The following is a 23,725-nucleotide window of genomic DNA, read 5'->3' as shown; positions in this document are numbered from 1 at the left end:
TAGGATTTCGATTATTTTTTTCCAATTAGGTCTTAGACTATTTTAAAGCTCTTTAGCTTATTTTTGACCATTTTTAGTCTTGGTTTATTTTTATACCTTTTGATCCTCAAATATTTTCACATCTTTTGTTTATCTACAAGTATACTCAACTTTATCATTTTTTCCCCGACTTTTATCTGTTTTCGTTCATTTAGGAGTTCAATTGTTTTTATGCACATTTACACTTGAAATATTTTTTGAACTTTGATTTATTCATGCATTTCGAACTTTATCATTTTTACAACTTAGATTATTTGCACGCCTTTCGATCTTCATAATTTTTCAGACAGTTTATTTTCAATTATTTCGAAGTTTATCATTCTTTCATACATTTTGAACTTTAACGTTTTTTCCTGTCGTTTAGCACTTTGATTATTTTTTCACTATTTTAGCATTTTTTAATTATTTTCTCACTTTTTAGTCTTTATCTAGTTTCAAACATTTCAGACTTAGATTATTTTTTCGCGATTTTGATTTTTTTTTCGTTTATTTTGGAGTTTGATTATTTTCTCACTTGTTTTATCTTTATCGTTTTTTTCCCCATATTTTTGAAATTAGAAATTTTTCACAATTAGTGACAGGAATCGAACCCTTAAATTTTTCGGAACATTATCATATATATCATGTCTTCAATTTTCATCCAACCAAATTAATTTAAAAACTTGCAATCAATTTAATACTCATCATTAACGTACTTTCATTGAATTTAAAAATCAACTTAAATAATTTTTTTCCAGTAAGCAAATTTCGCACTGTAGTTACATTTCATGACTACATATGCTTTTCAAGAATTTCATTTAATTTATCACATTTCATTTAATTAACTCTAATAATTATTTTTTCATTAATATTTAACTTAATCATTTTATCGCATATATTTTTACTTTATTATTTTTTTCATACAAGCACTATTGTTGGAATAAAACAAAATTTCAATTTTCATGAAGTAGCTTCACTTTGACTATTTCATTTTCACAATAATAATTTATTTTATTTAACCATATTCTCAAGCGTTTTACTATTTTTCATACATTTACAAAAGTGATAAAAAAAATGCTCCCGCTATTATATTCAAAATACAACACTTTCAATATAGTTATTTTCGAAGACGAAAGTTTACCAGCTTTTCTTAATTATTACTTTACAAACAACTAATTTCACTGACAGAGTTTTCAGTACACTTAATAAATTTCAGTTTTAATATTTTTTTTTTCATTCGCATGCAATATTTAATACAAGTCAGCTTCAAGTTTATAACTAAAGAAACTTTCAACAAAACACTCCCACATCACATCTTAAAAGAAAGAATTTTTTTTTTTTTTTTACGAAATTTCAAATCACTTCAGGAATATATACACTCATAAAATGCTTGAGAAGTAAACGCATAGAAAATCCTCAACAAAATAAAATTCATAACAATTCCCAATCTCTATCAAATTTATCATACTAAGAACATAATATTAAAAATCTGACCTCTAATTTTAGGAAAAGAACCGTATTGATCTTTCATAAATGTGAATCGAATAAAGAAGAGAATTGAAACTAGTTGCAATTAATGGATTAATTTATTAAAACAACCCAAAAAATACAACTAACTCCATCCTTCATTATTTCGGTACGGTCGGTATCTCCTTTCCACAGCGTCCGCTTATAACAAGGTGAAAGATTGAAATGAAACTATGGCTCTTTTTATCAGAGAATCGTTATCAACACTGACTCACTTGCATTCGAACATTCGTGATGATTAATGCTTTGATCAACTAAAAATCACGTGATCTTACTATCTATGCCTTCCAAAGCTTACTGCAATGAAATCAGACCCACACGCTGTGTAGTATGCGATAAAATAATACGGTCCCGCAAAAACTATTTTTTTTTTAAATCGTAGAATTTTAATTAATCGATTTAAGGTGGATAAACTTTTCTTTTCACTCATTAAATGACATAATTTTTTCTAAATATATTTATGCAAACTAACAATCAAATTATTTTTTTGAACATAAAAAACTTCTGTTTTTAAACATCTGTTAAAAAAAATAAATAGTTTAGCCCATTCGTTTCTCGCGCACACACACTTAAAGACTTGATTTTTCCTATTCGCAATCATTCCACCATTACATTTTGCATTTTCAAAAAGACCATAGTTATTACTTTTTTTAAACTTAGTTATTTTTCAATGATTATTTCACTGAGGAGATTTTTTTTCAAAGCGTTCTTATTCTTTTAATAGTTTTCATCAATTAAGCATTTCAATTATTTATTCTTCCAAAAACATAGTGATTTTCACATTTCCAAAAATATTTTTTGCGATTTTATTTATTTTTACAATAGTGAATTCAATTTCTTATGAAATTTTCGAATGTATTTTGTCATACTAAAACGAATTCAATATTCAAGTTATACATATGTACATGACGTAGTAATCAACCTTGAACGAATAATTTCAAGTCTTAATGAAGTTATTCACATGTAGTCTATTTCCAAATTGATGCTTTAATTTCTTTTTCTATTCAAACTTATTTAAAAAAAAAAAAATTCAACTTATAGGAATATTTTTTTCATAACAGATTTTTTTTTTATTGTTTCAAAACAGCGTTTTTTCAAACTTGTAATATTTTTTCTACTTAGAAAATGAAATCAAATTTTTTTTTTTTCTATCTTGTTTTTTTTTTCCATAATACTTATAAATACGAAATCAATTATTTTTTTTTCCTTCAATCAAAAAATGTTTTTTAAGAAATAATTTCTAAAACTTGTAATATTTTTCTACTAATAAAAATAAAATCATTTTTTTTTCAAAACATACAAAACAATATTTTTCTAACATGTTATTTCTTTTTTCTTTTCAACCTTTTTTCGCAAAACTATTTTTTTTTTTCAAAACTTTTTCCAAACTTACAAAAATTAATTTAATCAACTGAATCGTCAAACGCAATGATTTAATTAATTTTAAAACTCGCAATCACTTTACTCTTAGTATTAATAACCAATATCACTAATCAATTTACTCTTTGCACTCTTAGTATTAATTAACACACATGCATTACAAATAATAATAATAGTAATGTTTAAGTAACTTACAAATTATCCATTAAAGCTTTCAAATATCAAACTGTCATGTTATTTTTCAATCGTGTGAGTGAACTTGTAATGAAACTTTACCCATCAATCGAAATTATAAGCGAAAATATAACATTTTTAGCACTTAATATAACCATAAAGTTAACAAACTGATTTAACTTTGAATTTAAGAAAATTAAAAACTATTACACACTTAGTTGGTCACATGATCGATATTATTTTGGGATTTTTCATGAAATAATATCGATAGCTGTGTTCATATCGATAGATGTGTTCAAAGTTAAGTTCAAAAATATGGGGGGGGGGGGGAAACGATAAAGTTAAAACAAGTGAGAAAATAATCAAACTCCAAAATATACGAAAAAAAATCAAAATCGTGAAAAAATAATCTAAGTCTGAAATGTTTGAAATTAGATAAAGACTAAAAAGTGAGAAAATATTTAAAGACTAAAAATGTGAGAAAATAATTAAAAAACGCTAAAATAGTGAAAAAATAATCAAAGTGCTAAATGACAGGAAAAAAGCGTTAAAGTTCAAAATGTATGAAAGAATGATAAACTTCGAAAAAATTGAAAATAAACTAAGTCTGAAAAACTATGAAGTTCGAAAGGCGTGCAAATAATCTAAGTTGTAAAAACGATAAAGTTCGAAATGCATGAATAAATCAAAGTTCGAAAAATATTTCAAGTGTAAAATAAGCTAAAGAGCTTTAAAATAGTCTAAGACCTAAATGGAAAAAAATAATCGAAATCCTAAATGCATGAAAGTGAAAAATACTTCTAATCCAAAAATGCATGAAAAAAATCTAAGTCGGGGAAAAAATGATAAAGTTAAAAAAAAAAAAAAAATCTTGAAAAACGACAAAGTTTCATATGCTTAAAAATAATCAAAGTTTGAAATACACAAAAATAATCTATCTAAAAATTGCGAAAAAATAATCAAAGTGCATAGTGGCGGGAAAAAACATTAAAGTACAAAATGTTTGAAAGAATGATGAAATTCGAAAGAATTGAAGATAAACTAAGTAAGAAAAACTGCGAAGTTTGAAAGGCGCGTAAATAATCAAAGTTGTAAAAAATGATAAAGTTTGAAAGGCATGAAAAAAATCAAAGTTCAAAATATATTTCAAGTTTAAATATGCATAAAAACAATTAAACTCCTAAATGTATGAAAATAGTTAAAGTCGGGAAAAGTGATAAAGTCGAGTAGACTTGTAAATAAATAAAAGATGCGAAAATAGTTAAAAATCGAATGCATAAAAATAATCTAAGTCTAAAAAATCGCGAAAAATAATCGAAGATTAAAAGACGCAAAAAATATTCAAACACTAAAATGCATGAAAATAAATCAAAATCATGAAAAATATTCCAAGTCCGCAAGTCGGGGAAATAATCTAAATCACGAAAATGAACTGAATCGAAAAATATTGATAAAGAAGCGGTTTTAGGGATCTTCCTCCGAAAATTTTCAAAATCGAAATCTTAAAGGCACAACTGCATACTATTTTTGGTAGTAACCTTAGTAAAAGGATGTTGGTTCAGGAGCCCCCAGAATTTTTTTTAAATTGATGTCCGAAAAACGCCTAAATAAATGCGTTCTTAGGATATCAATTTCCATTATTACTCCAACCAGACAACTAAAACTTATTTTTTGCAGGGGCGAGAGTTAAAGAGAGAAACATTTTAAAGACCCTTATTTTCAGACTGACTAGGAAGAAAAAAAAGGGGGGGGGGATGAAAGAAAGAAAGGGGAACCTAATTTACTAAGCAACAATAAGCTGTATCTGTAAACATTTTAAATTTAAAAATTTCTTGTTTTGAAGAATTGAAATTTTTCCCCCAACATTATTTGCTTCTCTTTCTGTTAAAATAACTTCGCTTTCCCAAGACACGTTCTTTTCTTGAGTAAGGGGATCCCCTGGCCCCTTCTGAACACCATGGCCCTGGTGCCTTCTTCTAACGCAGGGTTCCCAAACTTTAACGACTCGCGGCACCCTTTCAATAATTAGAATTTTCTCACGGCTTCCTAGTCTAGTTTTATATACAAATTATTGTTACTATGGACTTGGACACTTCACGGCACCCCTCACTTCTTCCTGCGGCACCTACTTCGGAAAACACTGATCTAACGTATTATAATTATTATTAACACTGTAATATTTATTTATTATTATTATTATTATTTTTTTGCAACTAAAAGTTTGGAAATTATTTGTGAGTAACTAAAACCAAAAATAACTACCTTCATTTAATTTTTTTAACAGATTGTGGAGGGGGCCCGGGCCCCCTCCTTATATACGCCCTTGCCCCCTCCAATCATTTGTGCTTGTGTGCGTAATTGTTTAGAAGGAGTGGCGAATACTTTTTATAAAGGAGTGTTTTATTTTAAGCCAAATTTCTTTTTGCTTAACGAGTGTCATTGAGAATCGTGAGATTTTTGAGAAATTTGCAGGCCTTTATGAAACTCTAAATATTAAAGTAAAGGCTCCATTTGATATACTGAAAGATGTTCTCGTTCACCTACACTAACCTTTTCAGGATTTAAGTGGATATGGATCATACGCGTGCGCAGGGCTTCAGAAATGGGGGTACCATTGTACCAGGAGGTTGAAATTGTACTTGGAAAAGCTCCCATACATGCTCGTTTAAAGAAAATTTTCAAATAGTGTGAGTAAAAAAGCATTTTTAAAACGTATGAGGTAAAAAATTAGTGAACCTAAAAATGTAAAATTTTAGCCACTTTCGTATTAACTTCCATTTTTATGTACTAATGGGGGTACCACGGTACCCCAGGTGACCCCCGTGCGCACGCCTATGATACGGATTGCTTTGTCGTGCGTCAAATATACAGTGGTGGACAAAATTATAGACTCAATTTTTTTTTCTTTTGTTTCAATTACAGCATGACTCAATTTAAATTACTTTCATTGAAGTAAAGATGAATAGTTGAAGAAATAGTTCTAAAATTAGTACATCTTATCAATTAAATTTAAAATTTCATAAAATTAGAAAATTTGCAAATTTAATATTTTATCATTATGTGAAACCTGGACAAAAGTATAAACTCAGAGGTAAAAAATCCAGGATTACGAGAAAGTTTCGTTCCAAAATGTTAATTTAACGCCATATAATGAATAAATGTTGCCATCAGTGATTGCTAAAAGTTTTGTTTTTGGAAATTAATGAGAAACATATAAATGCACCGCTGGACAAAATTATAAACTCACTTTTTTTTCATTTTTTCAATCATAATTTAACTCAGTTAAAAAACTTTTTGTTCCAGTAAAGATAAATAACTGACTAAATAGTCCTAAATTCAGTATAACTCATAAACTTTATGAAATAAATAATTTAATTAAAAAAATCTCAACTTTAATATCTTTATAATACATGAAACCCGGACAAAAGTATCAACTCACAAAAGTAAGAAACTCTGAAGTTTGGTAGAATTTTATTCGAATACTTAATCACTAGTAAAAATACCCGGCGTTGCCTGGGTTAGCAATAATTATGAGAAACAATCGTTACTTGCATTTGTTTTCTGTTTTAAGTGAAAGAACTTAAAACACCTTTTTGACGTGATTTAAAATCTAGCTTCTTCCTTACTCATAAAACTAAAGTAGCAGTAAGTAAAAAAAGCAAAATAGTATTCATTTAGAAACGAAAACACAAAATTTAAGCGTTTACAAATGTGAAGAATTTCCGAAATATGAAATTAAACTTCACATGTTTAAAAAGATTTATCAGTTAATACTTTTTTTTTTTTTTTACATTGAGTCTTACCTTCTCTGTATATCTATTGAAGAACGAACTGTTTAAAAAAATGTAGTCGCGCGCCCTTGATCCCCTTAAACTTGCTTTAGTTATTTTGTAAAATTTCAATTATTGTGGGTTCTTGGTGCGATTTAAAATATTACCGAATTTGCGGAAATCGTTTGGGGATACCTTGGATAATGCTCCCCCTCCTTACTTTGTAAAACGGTATGTTACTAATTTCTGTTAAAGAGATATTGTCGCCATATGCTAAAATACTTTTGGTCACCATAAAATGGCGCTAAACAATTTTATCCGTAATGTTTCCAAAATAAGTAGTAAAATTTGGCGTTGGTTTGAATTTGTGCACAAAGTCACATTAATGGAAGTTTTTGTGCTGTTTATGGATTTGCCTAATTTAGTTGCTGGATTATTTTACAGTAAAAAAAGTTTTTAAAGATTTTTTGATTGGCGATATTTTCTTTACATTCTGAAAGCTGACAAACATTATTACATAGTCTTCGGCTTCAAAAACCGCGACAGTTGAAAAAACTGCCAAATGCATCCGCTACTGAAATCTTTCAACATAAATTTTTGCGAGGTTTCTGCTGTTAGATTGGATAATGATTAAGTGTCCAATCAGCACAAATAATTATAAAAAAAAACCCAGTAATTACAATTGAAGTTCCATTTAAATGAAAAATAATCAGCCAAATCTAGTTATTATTAGCCAATCTTGGGGAAAAAACGCTACTTGAAGATTTGACTTGAGAAAAGCCTCCAACAGTCAGACGAAACACAAAAATATTCAACAATTCTAGCTTTGAACTGGGAGTTGAGATGATACACTAAAAAATGAATTGTATTGAGGAAAGCCTTCGAACATGGAACAAAAAAAAGCCCATAACTCGTTTTTCATACAACTTAGAACTTTCTAACAGATGCCATCTTCAGCAGAAAAATAAGCGCTTTCGATGGACACATAATTTTAATATGTGCACGTATTTTTTAATTGTCATATTGGGGCATTTATGCGAAAATTTGGACAAATTAGAATAAAAAAGGAACTATCAATCGGATTTTTATCGAACTGGTCTACAAACCTCCCCAGTACCAAAAAGAACAAACGGTGAAAATTTCAGCCAAATCTGCCGGGTAGTTTCTGAGATCTTAGGGAACAAATTTACCAAAGTCCATTTTTATATATATAGACTAGCAAAAATACCCGGCGTTGCCTGGGTCAGTAATAATTATGAGAAACAATCGTTACTTGCCCTTGTTTTCTGTTTTAAGCGAAAGAATTTAAAACAAACCTTTTTGACGTGATTAAAAATCGAGCTTCTTCCTTACTCATTAAACTAAAATAGCAATAAGTATATAGAACAAAATAGCATTCAATTAGAAACGAAAGCACGACATTTAAGCATATACAAAATTGAAGATTTTCCGAAATATGAAATTAAACTTTACATGTTTAAAAAGATTTATCTGTTAGTACTTTTTTTTAAATCTATAAAACCTTCTCTGTATGGCGGTTGATGTACGAACTGTTTTAAAAAATGTAGCCGTCCGTGTTCCCCTTACACTTGCTTTAGTTATTTAGGGAAATTTCAATTTTTGTGGACACTTGGTGCGGTTTAAAATCTTACCAAATTTGGAGAATCATTTTGGGACACTTTCGATAATACTCCCCCTCCTTACTAATTTTTATTATAGAAATATTGTTGCCAGATGCTGAGATACTTTTGGTCAAAATAAAATGGCGCTAAACGTTTTCATCCGAAATGTTTCCAAAATAAGTAGTAAAATTTGGCGATTGTTTGAAATCGTGCAAAAAGAAAAATTAATGGAAGTTTTTGTGCGGTTTATGGATTTGCCTAATTTAGTTGTTGAATTATTTTACAGTATTTTTTTTTAAGTATCTTTGATTGGCGATATTTTGTTTATATGGTGAAAGCTGAGAAACATCATTCGCAACTCCAGCGCTCGAATACGCTACCTTGCGGTGATTTACAAAACTGCCGAAAAAACTAAAACATTGCCACATTATGTTCCACGTGTGTCTGTTGATGTAAACACAGGCAGTTTGTTCTGAGTATTTATTAACGCAATCGATGTCTTAGATTGCTTTCAGCTACAGAAAATGTTTCGTCCCTTAGTAGTATTCTCGAGCTTAAAATAATGTTAGTTTTCCTTATTTCCTTCTAAAACGTGAATTGATTGAGAAATGGTAAAAGCGTTAACACACGAAAACTCTGGATTAACAAACTTGGATAACGTTATACCAGGTAAAATTTTTTATTGTTTTGTGTGAATTTGTAAGAATATAGGGTTTTTTTTAAGCTTAAATTAATTTAACTAACCATATTTTGCAGCAGCATTTAGTTGGAATATACAGTATGCAAAATATTTTCTTGAATATATTATCGTAGAACAAAATGAAAAATGTTTAACCGAGAAAGAATTTATTTTATTACTTTTATTCTCAGCTGAAAGGTTTCGCCAAATTTGTTTAGGGTTATAGTTTTAGTATTGTGCGAGCAAAGTAACCCTTGGCGAGATTCCGCATGTTTACCATTCAACCATTTTTAATTTTTTTCATGAGTGGAATAAAATGGTAGAAAGATTAACAGAATTCGATAAGTAAAAAGAAATAATAGTAGATCAACTGAAAAGAAAACTACCACCATATATCCGTGAGAATTTTGTTGATGATTTGCATAGCATGACATAATTAAATCATAACTCAGAAATTAGAAACATGGAAACAGAAAATTTTTAAATTAACCGATTCGGGAATTTGAGAGAAATAACTCAGCTACAAATGCAAAACAATAAGCGCTAGCCAAGCAAGGCGAAGAAGTATCATCTTTTTTTGATAATAATTCGTAATGTCATAATAAATTTTCTAGCATTAACTGTTATTCTCGTTAGGCCACAATTATTATTTAGTTTTACCAAGAATCGTTAAATATCGAATTCAACATCGTGGAAATGGCTGCTTAGAACTACGAAGTTTGCAATAATATTTGACGTTTAGTAATGCTTCTTGAATTTTCATTTCTTTCTACATGAGCCAGAAAATCAACAATACTTTGAAAATTAATTTAAAAAGAATAAAGCGAAAAAATCATGCATCCGAACAAAATTTACAGGCATTAGCATTTTCTTCGTTACCACGTGCGTTTGTTTTACCTTTTCGTCCGCCATTAGAAAGTGGCTACAGTGCCCCCTATAGTTCGTTGGAGTTGCGAATTACGCAGTCTTTGGACTCAAAAACAGCGACAGTGGAAAAAACTGCCAAATGTATCAGCTACTGAAATCTTTCTGAAAAAGTTCTAGCGATATTTCTGCTGGTTAATTGAATATAGTGAGCAAGTGTCCTATCAGCATAAATAATAATAATAAACTATTAATTACTTAAGTTCCGTTTAAAAGTAAAATGATCAGCCAAATCCATTTATTTTTAGCCAATCTTGTGGAAAAACGTTACTTTAAGATTTGACTTGAGAAAAGCCTCAAAAAGTCAGACGAAACGCAAAAATATTGAACAATACAACAATTCTTGGGAATTGAGATGACACACTAAATAATGACTTGAGTTGATGAAAGCCTTCGAACCGGGAACAAAAAAGCTCATAACTCGTTTTTTATACAACTTAGAAACTTCGAACAGATGCTATCTTCAGCAGAAAAATTGGCGCTTTCGATGCACATATAATGTTAATATGTGCACGTTTTTTTCCACCCCCATATTGGGGCATTTATGCGAAAATTGGGACTAAAATTGGAATAAAAAGGGAACTATCAATCGGATTTTTTTCGAATTGGTCCATAAACCTTCCCAGTACCAAACTGAACAAACGGTGAAAGTTTCAGTCAAATCTGCCGGGTAGTTTCTGAGATCTTAGGGAACAAATTTACCAAACTCCATTTTTATATATATAGATTTAATGTCCAAAAATGAACCAATGCTGAATTACAAAATTACAAACTTACAATACTGCATAAACACAATTATAAGCTAACAAAATTTTAATTTTTTTTTTGAGTTTAATTAAGTTACATTTGCAATTACTTCAGTAAAACAAAAGCGTAGATTTAGGAAAATGTAATTTTGCTATTAACATGGATAAATTGAAAAAAAAAAAATCAATAGTTGAAATGTTTTAAAAATTTACACTGCATTAAATCTAGCCCCAAAGATTTTCAATCGGATTAAGATCCGGACTACGAGCTGGCCATTTGGTAACTTTGATACCCCAGCGCTTGAACCATTCTTTTCTACTTTTCGCTGTGTGTACACTTGCGTTATCTTGCTGAAATAACCAGTTACCTCCAGGAATCAGATGAGCAAAAAGTAAGAGATGATCTTCCAGTATTAATTGGTAATCTTCAGAGTTCTATCTTCCATTAAGAAATGCCAATCCTGCTTTACCAGGCTGAGAGAGTTATTTATCTTTACTGGAACAAAAATTTTTTTTAACTGAATTAAATTATGATTGAAAAAATGAAAAAAAAAAAGAGTTTATAATTTTGTCCAGCGATGCATTTATATGTTTCTCATAAATTTCCAAAAACAAAACTTTTAGCAATCACTGATGGCAACATTTATTCATTCTATGGGGTTAAATTAACATTTTCGAACGAAACTTTCTCGTAATCCTGGATTTTTTACCTTTGAGTTTATACTTATGTCCAGGTTTCACGTAATGATAAAATATTAAATTTGCAAATTTTCTAATTTTATGAATTTTTTAATTTAATTGATAAGATGTACTAGTTTTAGAACTACAGTCGAACCTCGTTATCACGACACCTTTGGGACTGTCAACAAAGTGTCGTCAAAGCTGGAGCGACGTCATAACCGAAATAGTTTTAAAAAGTCATAATTAAACATTAGTTAACCATAAAATTAGATTTAATGAAGAAATTAATTCTGTTTATATTTTTAATTAGCTTTAATTATTGAAAATTTGAAATATTGGTGAATATAACAAAAATTAATTTAAAAAAAAAACCCCTTCACTTATTATTATTATTTCTTTTTTTCTTTTCTTTTTTTTTTCAATTCTACAACACTTTCCAGTAAAATGTTTGATTATTTGAATAACATTTGTCACACTCCTTCTTCCACGAAATTACCAGCAAGAAAGAGACCAATTCAAAAACTCTTTTCACTTTTGTCCGCAATTTGATTAGGTTTTGACGGCTAAGCCCCACCTTTCCCTTTCTAATCTTTTTATACACTTTAAGAGTTGTGTTTTCCTTTTCAATCTAATGAGGATCCCCTTATATCTTTTTCTCTCATGGGAGAGGTTTGTTGTGACCACCTACAGCTTAACGTGGCTATGGTCTTTCTCTTCTCTTGCTGCTTTCCTCGTCCAGTATTGCAATCCACCTGCTTTGAATTCCTTTCTATTGTCCCTCTTGTCGAAGTCTGAAACCTGTACCTTTCAGAACTTATCTACTCGCCCCCCACCATTCTCGAGGTGTCATGCCTGGTCAAATCTCTAATCAGAGTCAGAAGTTCCTACAACACACATTTCCAGATGTCTTCATTATGTTACTGCACATTTTTCGATTGCAAAGAAACATTTGATCCAGTCTGCGCAGCTCGAATCGTCGTCGTAACCGGAGTTGCACGAAAAAAACTATCGTAAAATCCGGAGCCACTTAACATTGAAATTATATGGCATAAGTTCGGAACTTTGAAAAAGTGACGTGACATCCGGAGTGTCGTAAAATCCGGGTGTCGCGATAGCGAGGTTTGACTGTATTTCTTCAACTATTCATCTTTACTTCAATGAAAATAATTTAAACTGAGTCATGTTGTAATTGAAACAAAATTAAAAAAAATTGAGTCTAAAGGTCAAATTTTGGGGGAAAGTCCGCAAAGTCAACAAAAATATTCTGAAATTGCGCTTTAAGAACTTCATTTTCTAAACATTTCGGGAGGCGAGTAAACAAACTCCATTCCTCCCTCTAAAGTCATTAAAGGCGGTCAAAAATCGCATTTTTAGGAATCCCAACTTCGAATAATTTCCTTCATAAGCTCCAAACCCCATTCCATCCCCTAACGTTACATACAGTTCATAGCAGGTTTTGAACTTCAAAAACTTTTCAGTGGAAAGCCTTCGAACTTTGCCTCTCTCATAGCCAAAAGACGGTCCAAAGTTGCATTTTCGGGGAAATGCTCCGAATCCCATTCTTTCGCCTAATGTCGTTAAAGCTGGCCAACTGAATTTTTAGGACTGAGATTTCAAATTTTCCGGGGGAGAATCCCCTAACCCCCTTTTACCTAGCATCTTTGAAGACTGTCTATAAATTACGGTTTTGGAAATTCATTTTAAAAAAATACTTGGGAAAAGTCTCTTAACTCCATTGTTACCAAAGATGGCCTAAAATGCAATTTTCAGCACTAATGTTTCGAGACAGTTCCATGAAGAGGCCCACAAACCTCCCTCCTCTCTAAAATCAACAAAGATCGTCTAAAATTGTATTTTGAAACTTCGAAAATTCCAAAGCACAGTTAAAGAATCCCAGTTTTCCCCTCATATCAGCACAGATGCAATGCAGTTGCGTTCGAACAAATATTATCTGAACTTCCTAAAATTTTCCAGGGCAGAGCCCCAATCCTTACTATCGTCGAACATGGTATTAAACTGCATTTTTGAAACTTCAACTTCGAAATATATTTTGAGATAAATTTCTTGAATATCTATATTTCTCCTAACACATTACCAAATATATTCTTCAACCACATTTAAGACTTTAAATTCGAAAAATTTCCCAGGAAGTGGCATCTGAACCTCCCCTTCCCCGACAAAAATCGTATATGTTTCTTTCAAGTCACATTTTCAATGGTTTTCTGAGGGAGAGCTCCTGTACCCCTGTTTCTATGCGGTGTTACTTTACATCTAAGATCATGTTGCTAATTGTGGTCTTGCTGCAAAAAGAAGGTAGCTGAAAATTTCAATTTTCAAAAGGTCCGATTAAAGCTTAAAACACCAAATCACATTCTAAACTTTTTAAAAATTTCATGACATCTCATGTATAACTGGATCGAAAAGTATACAAGGGGCAATTATTTAATTATTAAAATAAAAAAAAAGAGAAGAGGAATGGTGTTATGCAAACCTTTTGAAAACATTGAAATTAGAGCTACCCCGTTTTTTCAGCTAACTCTTCAATTCTCTTTCTCCGCCCACATTTTATGCCGCAGTTCTCCTAATGTTTGTTGTTTTAGTAATGACCCCATCCTAGTTCCCCAAGACAAATGAAATTAGACAAACTTTCTGGTTCAAGTAGACTGACTGAACTATAAAGTTTGTACCAAAAAAAATGTTCTTTAACGAAAGTTTTTACAGCATAAAATGTTTTTTTATGGGGAGAAAAAGATGAAGAACTAGAATTTAAGCAATTTCCGAGTTTCGACTCCCTTTTTCTGAGTTACAATAAAATTAAATTTATATCATAACAGAAATTTTGGTTAATACTTTAATTTTTATTTTTCATTTTCTTTTGAAGTACTTTGTCTTTCTTTTATTAAATGTGTAAGCATGTATTGTACACACATCCTTCTTGGGTTTTTAAACCAAAATTTCAAAATTAAAGCTTTTTTGAAAAAAAAATGAAAAGTCTACTTTCTTTGATTTGAGAACAAATATTATCAATGTTTCACAAAACAATTACTAATATTATTCGTTTCTTGAACTTTTATGAAATGGTGAGGGGGGGGGGACACCCTTAAAGTTTGCCACGGGAACTAGACCCCACTGACATGGATCATAAAAATTATTTCAATGATTATATGTATTAATTTTTTAGTATTAGGTGTGGTGTTGAGAAAAACCATGCAAGGAGAGGGAGAGGGGAACTATACACTTATTCTTATTTGACTTTTTGCTAGATTAGCGTTCTTACCACTCATTAATCCGGCATTTCAAAAGCCTGACAAAATTTCACATTCATCTCTCGGTTAGTAGTGAGATTTTTTTCTAAATAATATGAGACATGCAGGAGCCGGGGGCATAATACTGACATCTGTGTCCCCTCCAATCGTACAAATTTTACATAAAAACCTATCTCTGCTGTCCTTTTTTGCAGGGCTGCCAGATTCCAAAATGGGCCCAATGTCTGTTTTATCACTGACCCCACCCCCTCCTCCTCCCTCAACCTTAACCTCTTTTGTCTAAACTGCTCCAATTCTGAGCAAAGCCCCTTCCAAGGCGGAGCAACTACTTTCTGACTATGTTCACATACAGGTTCGGATCTGTGTACCCGCAACCGGCATTGGGGGGGGGAGGGGGAGTCCTTAAAGGGTTCAATGGCTCAAGAAATTGAAAAAAAAAAAAAACTAGCACAAAGGCTTATTAACATGTTGCAAATACGAGGCGTGTTTTTAAAGTAAGTTCCGTTTTGAAATTAAAAAAGAACGCGTACAGATAGAGCAAGGAAATTTATTGCACAAAAATCTACCACCTTTACGCTATTTTTCGACATTGTTCCTGTGATTTTCCGAGCATTTGCCATAGCGTGGTACAGGTTTTGGTATACCTATTCGTACAAAATTGCCGCCCGTGTAGTCAACCATGAGGACTCTTACAGGGCTTTGGCTGGGACGTTTTTGAACATCCTCTGGTCTGCTCCCAACTCGCTCGCAGCATCTTTCATTTGTTTCGGCATCTAAAGTCTTTCCTAGGTGATCTGTGGCACAACAGCAATAATGAGCTCAGAGAACATGTTATCCCAAGGATGACTACACAGGCGGCAACTTTGTACGAATATGTATACAAAAACCTGTACCACGCTATGACAAATGCTCGGAAAATCACGGGAGGAATGTCGAAAAATAGCGTAAGAGTGTTAGATTTTTGTGCAATAAATTTCTTTGCTATACCTGTGCTCGTTCTTTTTGTATTTCAAAACGGAACTTACTTTAAAAACACGCCTCGTATACACTGCTGACCTCTAGGGAAGAGCCCAACAGATTTTGTTTCCATGGGGCCCAGAGCCGACCTTAAGTGGATTAGAGCAAAAGAGCCCAATGGGGCCCCGCACCAGCAGGGGCCTGCTCTAAAAAATATTTTTTTTCTTCACAAAAGAAAATGAAGGAAATAAAAAGTTCAAATGAACTTAACTGATATTAATAATAATATGCTTAAATGACATTTAATCTGGTAGGGGGGGGGGGTATGGAGCTACTTTCAGTGCTATTAAGGCAGCATGGGGAGTTTCCTGGCCTTTTTAGCATCCCTATAAAAGTTAGAAAATGTATGTCCAAAACTACTGGTCTCAAATAAATTTCTAGAAGAAAAAAATAAAACATATAACCAGTTGATTACTTTAGCCATTGGCTGAAACAATTTTAATCAGCCATTTGGGGGTCCCTAAATATCCAGGGCCCTAGGCCACAGCCTAGTTGGCCTATTCAGTCATCAGGCTCTGCTTAGGTACAATTCTGAAAAATAAATAAATAAATGATAAAATTCAAATACTGTACTTCACACGTGTAAAATATCTCCATAACAATTCTAAAGAGAAAGCAAATCGCCATTCATCTTCTAACGTTTATACATATAGCCTGGAATTTGGTTTTTAAATCTCCAAGGCCAAAAAATTTCTTGCTGCAGCCGCCAAACCCTGACATATCTCTTAACATGACTGAAGATGCGTTTTTAAGACTTCAATTTCAAAAAATTTAGGAGAAGGCTACTCAAACGCTCACCCTTACCTCATCTTTATCACAAAAAAACTGACTAAAATTACATCATTCAGTTTTTAGTTTTAAAGGATTTCCAAGGAAGAAAGATTCATAAATTTCACAACCCTTCTCCCCTTCTCGTCCTTTAGCATCTCCAAAGGTAGCCTAAAATAGTGTTTTTAAGACATAAATTTTGAAATATATTATGGGGAAGGTCTCTGAAACCTTTTTCGTAACTAATGACCCTTTTCTTTAGCATCAGCAAAATGGCTTAAAATTTCCCTTTTAGAAAATACTACCACGAGAAAAGCATACCCTTGAACCTTTTCTTCCCATGGATAACGTAAAATTGGTTTTAGTTTCGAAAAAAATTCCGGGAGGAATCTAGTCTCTTTTTCTTTAACGTTATGAAACAAGGTCTAAAATCGAGTTTTTAACATTTCAATATCGAAAAATGTTCAAAGAGTCATTGAATCCCCTAACGTCACCAATGATGGTCTAAAATTGAGCCTTGAAGCCCTCAATTTAAAAAAATTTCCGCAGGAGATCACCAAATTCCTTCCTACTCGATTTTCATCAAACATCACCTAATTTGGAAAAATATTTCTCTGAGGAGCCCTCAATTGCCTATCGTTACCAAATTTAACCTAAACTTATCTTAAGTTTAAAAAATAATTCAGTAGGCAGGGAACCTCCGCCTCTCCCACTTTCCATTTGTTTTACACAAAACTGTCCAAATTTGCGATTTTAGACGTCAGCTTTGAAGTTTCTTCTGGAGACCGTGGGTGGTTTATCCAGAGACCGTGGGGTTACCACTAATGCCCCCCCTTGAAAAAAAATCTCATCTCTGTACCGAAACTGCTTTTTTAAACTTCAATTTCGAAAAATTTCCAAGAAGAGCTCCCTCCCTCCCTGCAGTTACATTTCACTTCTGACATCCTGAAGATGTGTGGTTTTTTTGCATTGCTTTTTTAGAACTGATAAATTTTGTTGCATTTTCCTTTTTTGTCAAAGCTATAAATTGCGCACATAGGCGGCTAGTACGGGGGGGGGGGGGGGCAATCGCTTGCTCATTTCCAACAGTGAAGAGGCTCTCACTTCTCAAAGTTGCACAATAATAATCTATAGAAAAATGATTTTTTACAGGGTGGGTTGATTTATTCCAAACTAAATACTATTTCAACTAAATAGACTTTTCTCATGTTATTTCACAACAATCAAACTGAATTCGAAGAAGAAAGTCTACGGTGGCTATCCGTCCCTGTTTTGGAGATCATATTCCACATTTTTTGGAGGTCATTTAATCAGTATGTTAAAATCCCATAATATTGTCCAATTTTTCAACAAAAAAAAGGAAGAAAAAATTAGCATCTGGGGCGCGTTCCCTAACACCCACACTTCTTTTCCCCCTAATTTTCTCGTGCACCAACCGCATGTGATTGAGCATCAACATTCTCAGAGCTACTTTTCTTACATTCTTAGTTTACACTTATTTTTGTGGTCATTCATTTCTAAAGAAAAAAAAAGTAAAAAATCAAACGTGATGTCGAAAATTGAAGAAAGACTGATAATTGCGGTGGTTTCGAATCCTTATCCGAAACAGAAAAATTGGTTGGCACTTCCCGAATTTGAACAACCATTCTCTAAAGGGCTCCGCTAGATTTCTCCAATCGGGCCCCCGTATGTGCTAAGGCCAGCTCTTAGGAGGCCCAAAATTTATAGATCCGGGCCAGCTCACATACCCACTCAGCAGCTGTGCTTTTCCTCATGAGAGGATTCTTCTTTACAGCTAACAATGTAATGTGACCAGAGGAACCGAAGGAATGTAAAGGAGTGTGGCGAGGAGGATAATGAGGTGTTTCAGGTGTGGAGGCTTCATTATGCTTTTACAGAAGGATCGTTTTTCTTGCATGGAATTTGGTCCCCTTCTCACTACTTACGTTGGGAAGCAGAGTAAGCTTTTGAACCTCCAGAACCAACCATAACTGTTCAAAGTAAATTTGATTTAAGGAAAAAAATTAGGCTCAAATAGTTTAAGGCCCTTTCTTACTCCGCCCATCCACCCCCCTGCGTTGCTGGGTCTTGCAGTACGTAGTTACGCAACTGGGACTAATTATTTGCTTAGTTGCAGCAACGGTATCACTAGTCAATAGCTCCGTTCATTTTCCTGACAAATACTATGTAAATTCACAGAGGAAAACGAGTATTAAAAAATCAGGACAGTGGCAGAAAATTTGGGACTGGCCCAGGAAATGCGGGACGTATGGTAGCCTTATAATACCAGTTAAATCAAACTAGTAAACTCACCTAAATAGACTTCCGGCAATGCTCCTTTGGTTGCAATAGTAAACAAACCAGAGGTGCCAAAACAAAAGTAAGGTACGTAGAGATCGCGCGAAACTTCCCTGCAAGTTCCCGTTCAAGTAGGAGGATTTAAAATCGATTTCTTGAAAGACAGCCTATTATTAAGTACAAATTGGAGTACTCGTTGTTTAAAGCCTAAAATATATGTCCTATATTTTTTCTTTGCAAGTGTTGATCCAAAATATTAATTAAATTTATATAACACTTTCGGTTTCACTCCATCTAACGCCTTCTCCTCGCGCATGTTTTCTATCCATAACATTTGTAAATGCTGTGGCCGTACTAAGCGAATCGAAGCGAAATGAATTTTGTGTATAGTTCAGTGGATGTTCAGTGGTTTCGTGATCCGTCATAAGTGTATATTCCAGAAATCTTTAATTTTCTAACATTTTTCATTATTGTATTAAAAGTTTTCCCGAGATTTTCAGAACAACTAATATGACTGAATCGTTTTTATCAATTCTGAAGCATTAAATTGTTTTCCTTTTAAAATTATCTGCTCAAAATGTTGACGTCGTCTGGGTGGGAAATTGTTTGCAAAATATTCACCTCCAGTTAACGTGTTTCAAGTTTTAAAGGTTATGCTTTTAGCTTTGTATTAATGAACTATCTCGTAAAGAAAATTCAAGGTTAAATTTTTCAGTAAGTTAACCATTAGTTTCGTCACTTTTCGTGTTTTATTAAAAAGTAAAAGAGAGCGAGAGAGTTTTAAAATTATTAGAGGAAGGTGGGGCACATTGGGACATGGCCCACCTTGGGGACATCATAAATTTCAGCTTTAATTTTGCAAATCGAAATTAGTTTTCTTAGGACATCATCAATGACAGCAGGATCTACTCTTCTGTGTACTTTGAAATTTCTCACATGAACAGGAAAATACTGATCTAATTTTTTTTGTTTTGAAAGGTTCGGAGTACATTAATCGGTGGTTTCATTGATAAAAATTTTAAGTTGGAAATGAAATAATTTCAATCGGAGCATGTGGGAATTAAATGTCCTTTTATAATAATTTTAAGGTTAAGAAATGTATTTTGCTGCTAAGTCTAACTTTAAAAAGTTGATATATAATAATAGTCTTAAGTGGGGCAGGTTGGGACACTATCCCAAGCTGCTACACTGATGTACAGTTGAGAAATGTCTAATTCATTGTACTTTTTAAATCTGACGAGTTTAAATGAACTAAAATTGAGAAAATGGCTACTGTTTTACAGAAAATTCATTTTTCTTTCTAGATAAAGTATTAAAATAACAGAAATTATGAGGTCTAGAAAAGAAAATACGAAATTTTGCTGTGTTATGCGTCTGTTGTTGAAACAGCAGCAGAAAATGATATCAGTAATAGAGTTCATCTATTGAGGCTGACAGTTATCAGGATTATTGCTGGTGTCCCAAGGTGCCCCACCTAGTGAGGAAGGTTGGGAAGTTGTAATAACTTTATTTTTTTATGAAAACTTAATTTGATGAAATAATGGAGTAAGATAAATTTCTATTGAAGTAAAAATGTCTTAACTGCATGTTCAGCTAAGTTTGGTGAAAATTGGTTTGAAAATTAAGTTTCTAAAAATCATTATCTAAAAAGTGTTCCAATGTGCCCCACCTTCCTGTATTATTTTGTTGTTGTTAAGAGCTTTTAAAATGAATTTTTTAATTCAACTTAGCAGTTTTTTCACATGCGCTGTTTAATCAATATGACAGTCCTCTTAAACGAATTAATGCTGGTTTCTCTGGAAATATTTATAAACTATGGATAAAATTTCTTTTTTCTGGAAATAAAAATTCTGTGAATCGGGGTAACAGGGAAAATTTTAAATAATTATGTCTTAAAAATAGCAATCTTACTGTGCGAGTTCATAAAAAGAACATCTAACTATTGAAATTGATGAGAAAAGAACTCAACACTCTGTTAACTTTCCAATTTTGTAGATTACTGTTTTTAAATCTAAGGAAAGAATCATTTCTGTTTGAAATTATATTTTTACTCTTAATATGCTTCAAGATTTTTTTTTTTAAATTGTGAAATTAAATGTTTGATCATATTGCAGTTAATTTATTACTGATAAATTAAAAAGATTTAGAAAAATATATTATTTCAATAAAAAGTTTTGTGCACTATTTAAATATCACTTTATTTATTATTACTGCAGTCCAACCTCATTAACACGAACTCGGCGGGGACGGCAAAATATTTCTTGTTAACCTTAATTTCACGTTAACCGATTTCTACATTTACGCGATTCTGTGTAAGCAGACAAGTTTTTTTGTTCTTGTGTCTCAGAAAATATAGGAACCTAAGTACCTTTGTACAGAAATATGCACCCATGCATTAAAATTTATAGTTTAAGTAAGAAACACAAGTAATTTGAAACAGGCAAAGGCTATTCAAACCATTTCTCTATGACAGTGTATTTTCAAACATCTGATCTTTCCTTGATCGCAAGACTGGATTTTCGCTTGCAGCATTGACAGGTAAAAAAATATTTTATCGCTGTTAGACCTTAAACCTCTTAATGAGCAGAACAGGTGCCCAGAATTAAATACATTTTTTTTCACAATGACATTTTAAATCTAGGTTTGTCAAGCCACTTGATGAAGATTTCACTGTTCACAAAAGCTTTTTTACTGTAAACAGTCTTCAGCTAAAGTTTGTACTTTCTTGAAAAGCAACGTGGTTTTCCCGATTTCCCTGCACAAGGAGAAAATTTTCTCGCTTCCATCCATGTCGCTTGTGTTCAAGTGCAGATCTTTCAACTTGCAAAAGTAATTTCATGTATAAGTATGGGGATTTTTTTTTTTTTTTTTTTTTTGCTTTTCCCTTTTTTCTTGACGACCTAAAAATCCTCTTCGTTTAATGGGGGATTTCATCTAAATCCTCTTCCTGTTAAGTGATCAATTAAACACTAATTTGCAGCTTTATCTGTCCGGAAAGGGCATTTATTTAGCACTAAGCAAAAGTTTGCATTAAGCGAGTTCGTGTTAACGGGTTTTGACTGTACTGTTTTTTATGGAATTCATCAATCCAAAGTACTTTTCTCATGTGGCTCTGTGGTAGAAGTTTTGCCTTCTAAGCCAGAGATTGTGGATTCGATTCTCACCCATGCCCTGGGTGTGACTTCCAGTCTTTGTGCCACTAATCTTTCTTGTGTTATCTTGTGTGTTGATAAGCTTTAGAAAACTTTCTGTACTTCGACCCACGGAATAAAAAATACCCTGCAGAGTTGGGTGTAAATCTCCAAAATTTTCACAAACAAACAAACCTTTCTCACTCCATGGTATATCTTCGGCTTTTGATAAATTTCTTCTTTAAAAATTAGTTTATTGAGTGTTCTATCTGTAGCCATTAGGGGAAGTTGGGGCGCGTTGGACCACAGGGCACATAGGACCGGTTTCTATAAATTTAATACTACAGTGAAGCACCGTTTATATACCGTATATAAACGTATGATACGTTTATGAAAGGACTGTATGAAAAAAGTTTATAAAAGAAAAAACATTTAATAGAAATACGTTGATATGTATCAAACTCTTCAGGAACCATTTTAAAAAACATATAAAAGAGAGAAAGTTATAAACAGTGTTTCACTGTATTAATATTTTTGACCAACTCATGACCAACAAACAGCCCTATGGTCCTACAAATCCTATTCATGGTGCAGTTATATGGAACAAAGTTTTTTCAGAAACAAATTATATTGCTATTTTTGCAGCTATTGCTAAGTCTACAGCTTTATTTTTTAAGTGATTTTAACAAGGTTCGCCAATATATATCAGTCGGTATATATCCGATATTTATTTTGAAAATACCATGATATTTTAATATTTTCAATATTTATTTTTGAACTTCTGTATTTTCAATATAAAAAGTATATTAATCTAGTAATATTTGTTCATTTATGATTAAAAATAACCAAAAAGTTGTGTACTATATTTTAATGATGTATTAGTACATCATTAATGTAACAGATTAATGTAATATTCCTTTTTTATTTTACATTCATAAAATTATTAGTAATGTAACAATTTAATTCATATTAAAAGTGCCTAATTAATTATTAAAGGTTAGTCAGAAAAGAAGAAAATGTTTTATGACTGCACCGGTACAGATGTGATATACCCCCCCATTTGGCGACATTCGATTTTTTTGCACAAAATTAAAATATTTTTCTCGCCAATGAGGCGATAATTTTTTATGCATGGCATCCCTGGCCAAACTAACCTGTGTTTAGCAACCCGAAGGCAATCTTACAGATCTGTTCAAACTTGTTTACTTGGGTTGTTTGGGTTTCACGCAGGAGAGATACGTGGTGTTGTTTCATGCAATATACCTTACAGGAATGCTTATTTTGTGTTAGTTTAAATTCAGTAGTTGTGTTTTGAAGTAAAAACATTAGAAAATGCCAGTTTCTTCAAACTTGAAGGTTAATTAAAAGTTAACTCCAACGTGGTGTGTATCTGTAACGTGCCATTGTCATATGATGTATTGTTTTAGACTGAGTGTGAATATTTATACCATATAAAAAGGTAAGTTCTTTATTTTAGAATTCAAAAAAAACCTCTCACTTCCAAAATTCTTTGTTTTTACAAATCTTTGAGGGGTTCTTGTAGTTTTTAACTTTATTTTTACTGTATGTAAATTAATTTTACAGAAATAGTACGGTTATTTTGTTCTAAAAGTTAATTCTTATCGATGCCACGAATTATTTAAACATTAACGTGCCTCCTTTAGGTACTGAATTTTATGTTAACAATTGAAAGTTCTTTCGGTTGTACTCTTAAAAATGCTGAA

General features: G+C 32.1%; 2 protein-coding genes across 2 annotated transcripts in view; one reads left to right on the top strand and one right to left on the bottom strand.

Moving 5' to 3' along the window:
- Positions 1 to 18,908, bottom strand: part of LOC129235280 (zinc finger protein 728-like) — a 37,509-nt gene extending 18,601 nt beyond the window's left edge. Inside the window, exon 1 of the mRNA XM_054869000.1 lies at positions 18,886 to 18,908. The gene's annotated coding sequence lies outside the window, so the exon portion shown is untranslated. The remainder of the gene's footprint in view (positions 1 to 18,885) is intronic.
- Positions 18,909 to 19,256: 348 nt separating this feature from the next.
- The window catches only part of LOC129217157 (SCY1-like protein 2), a 39,216-nt gene continuing 34,747 nt past the window's right edge, over positions 19,257 to 23,725 (top strand). Inside the window, exon 1 of the mRNA XM_054851418.1 lies at positions 19,257 to 19,584. The gene's annotated coding sequence lies outside the window, so the exon portion shown is untranslated. The remainder of the gene's footprint in view (positions 19,585 to 23,725) is intronic.

Source organism: Uloborus diversus, chromosome 2 (assembly GCF_026930045.1).
Source record: "Uloborus diversus isolate 005 chromosome 2, Udiv.v.3.1, whole genome shotgun sequence".
Classification (NCBI taxonomy): domain Eukaryota; kingdom Metazoa; phylum Arthropoda; class Arachnida; order Araneae; family Uloboridae; genus Uloborus; species Uloborus diversus.
The sequence above is the reverse complement of the archived record's forward strand: the minus strand, read 5'-3'. Positions and strand labels throughout refer to the sequence as shown.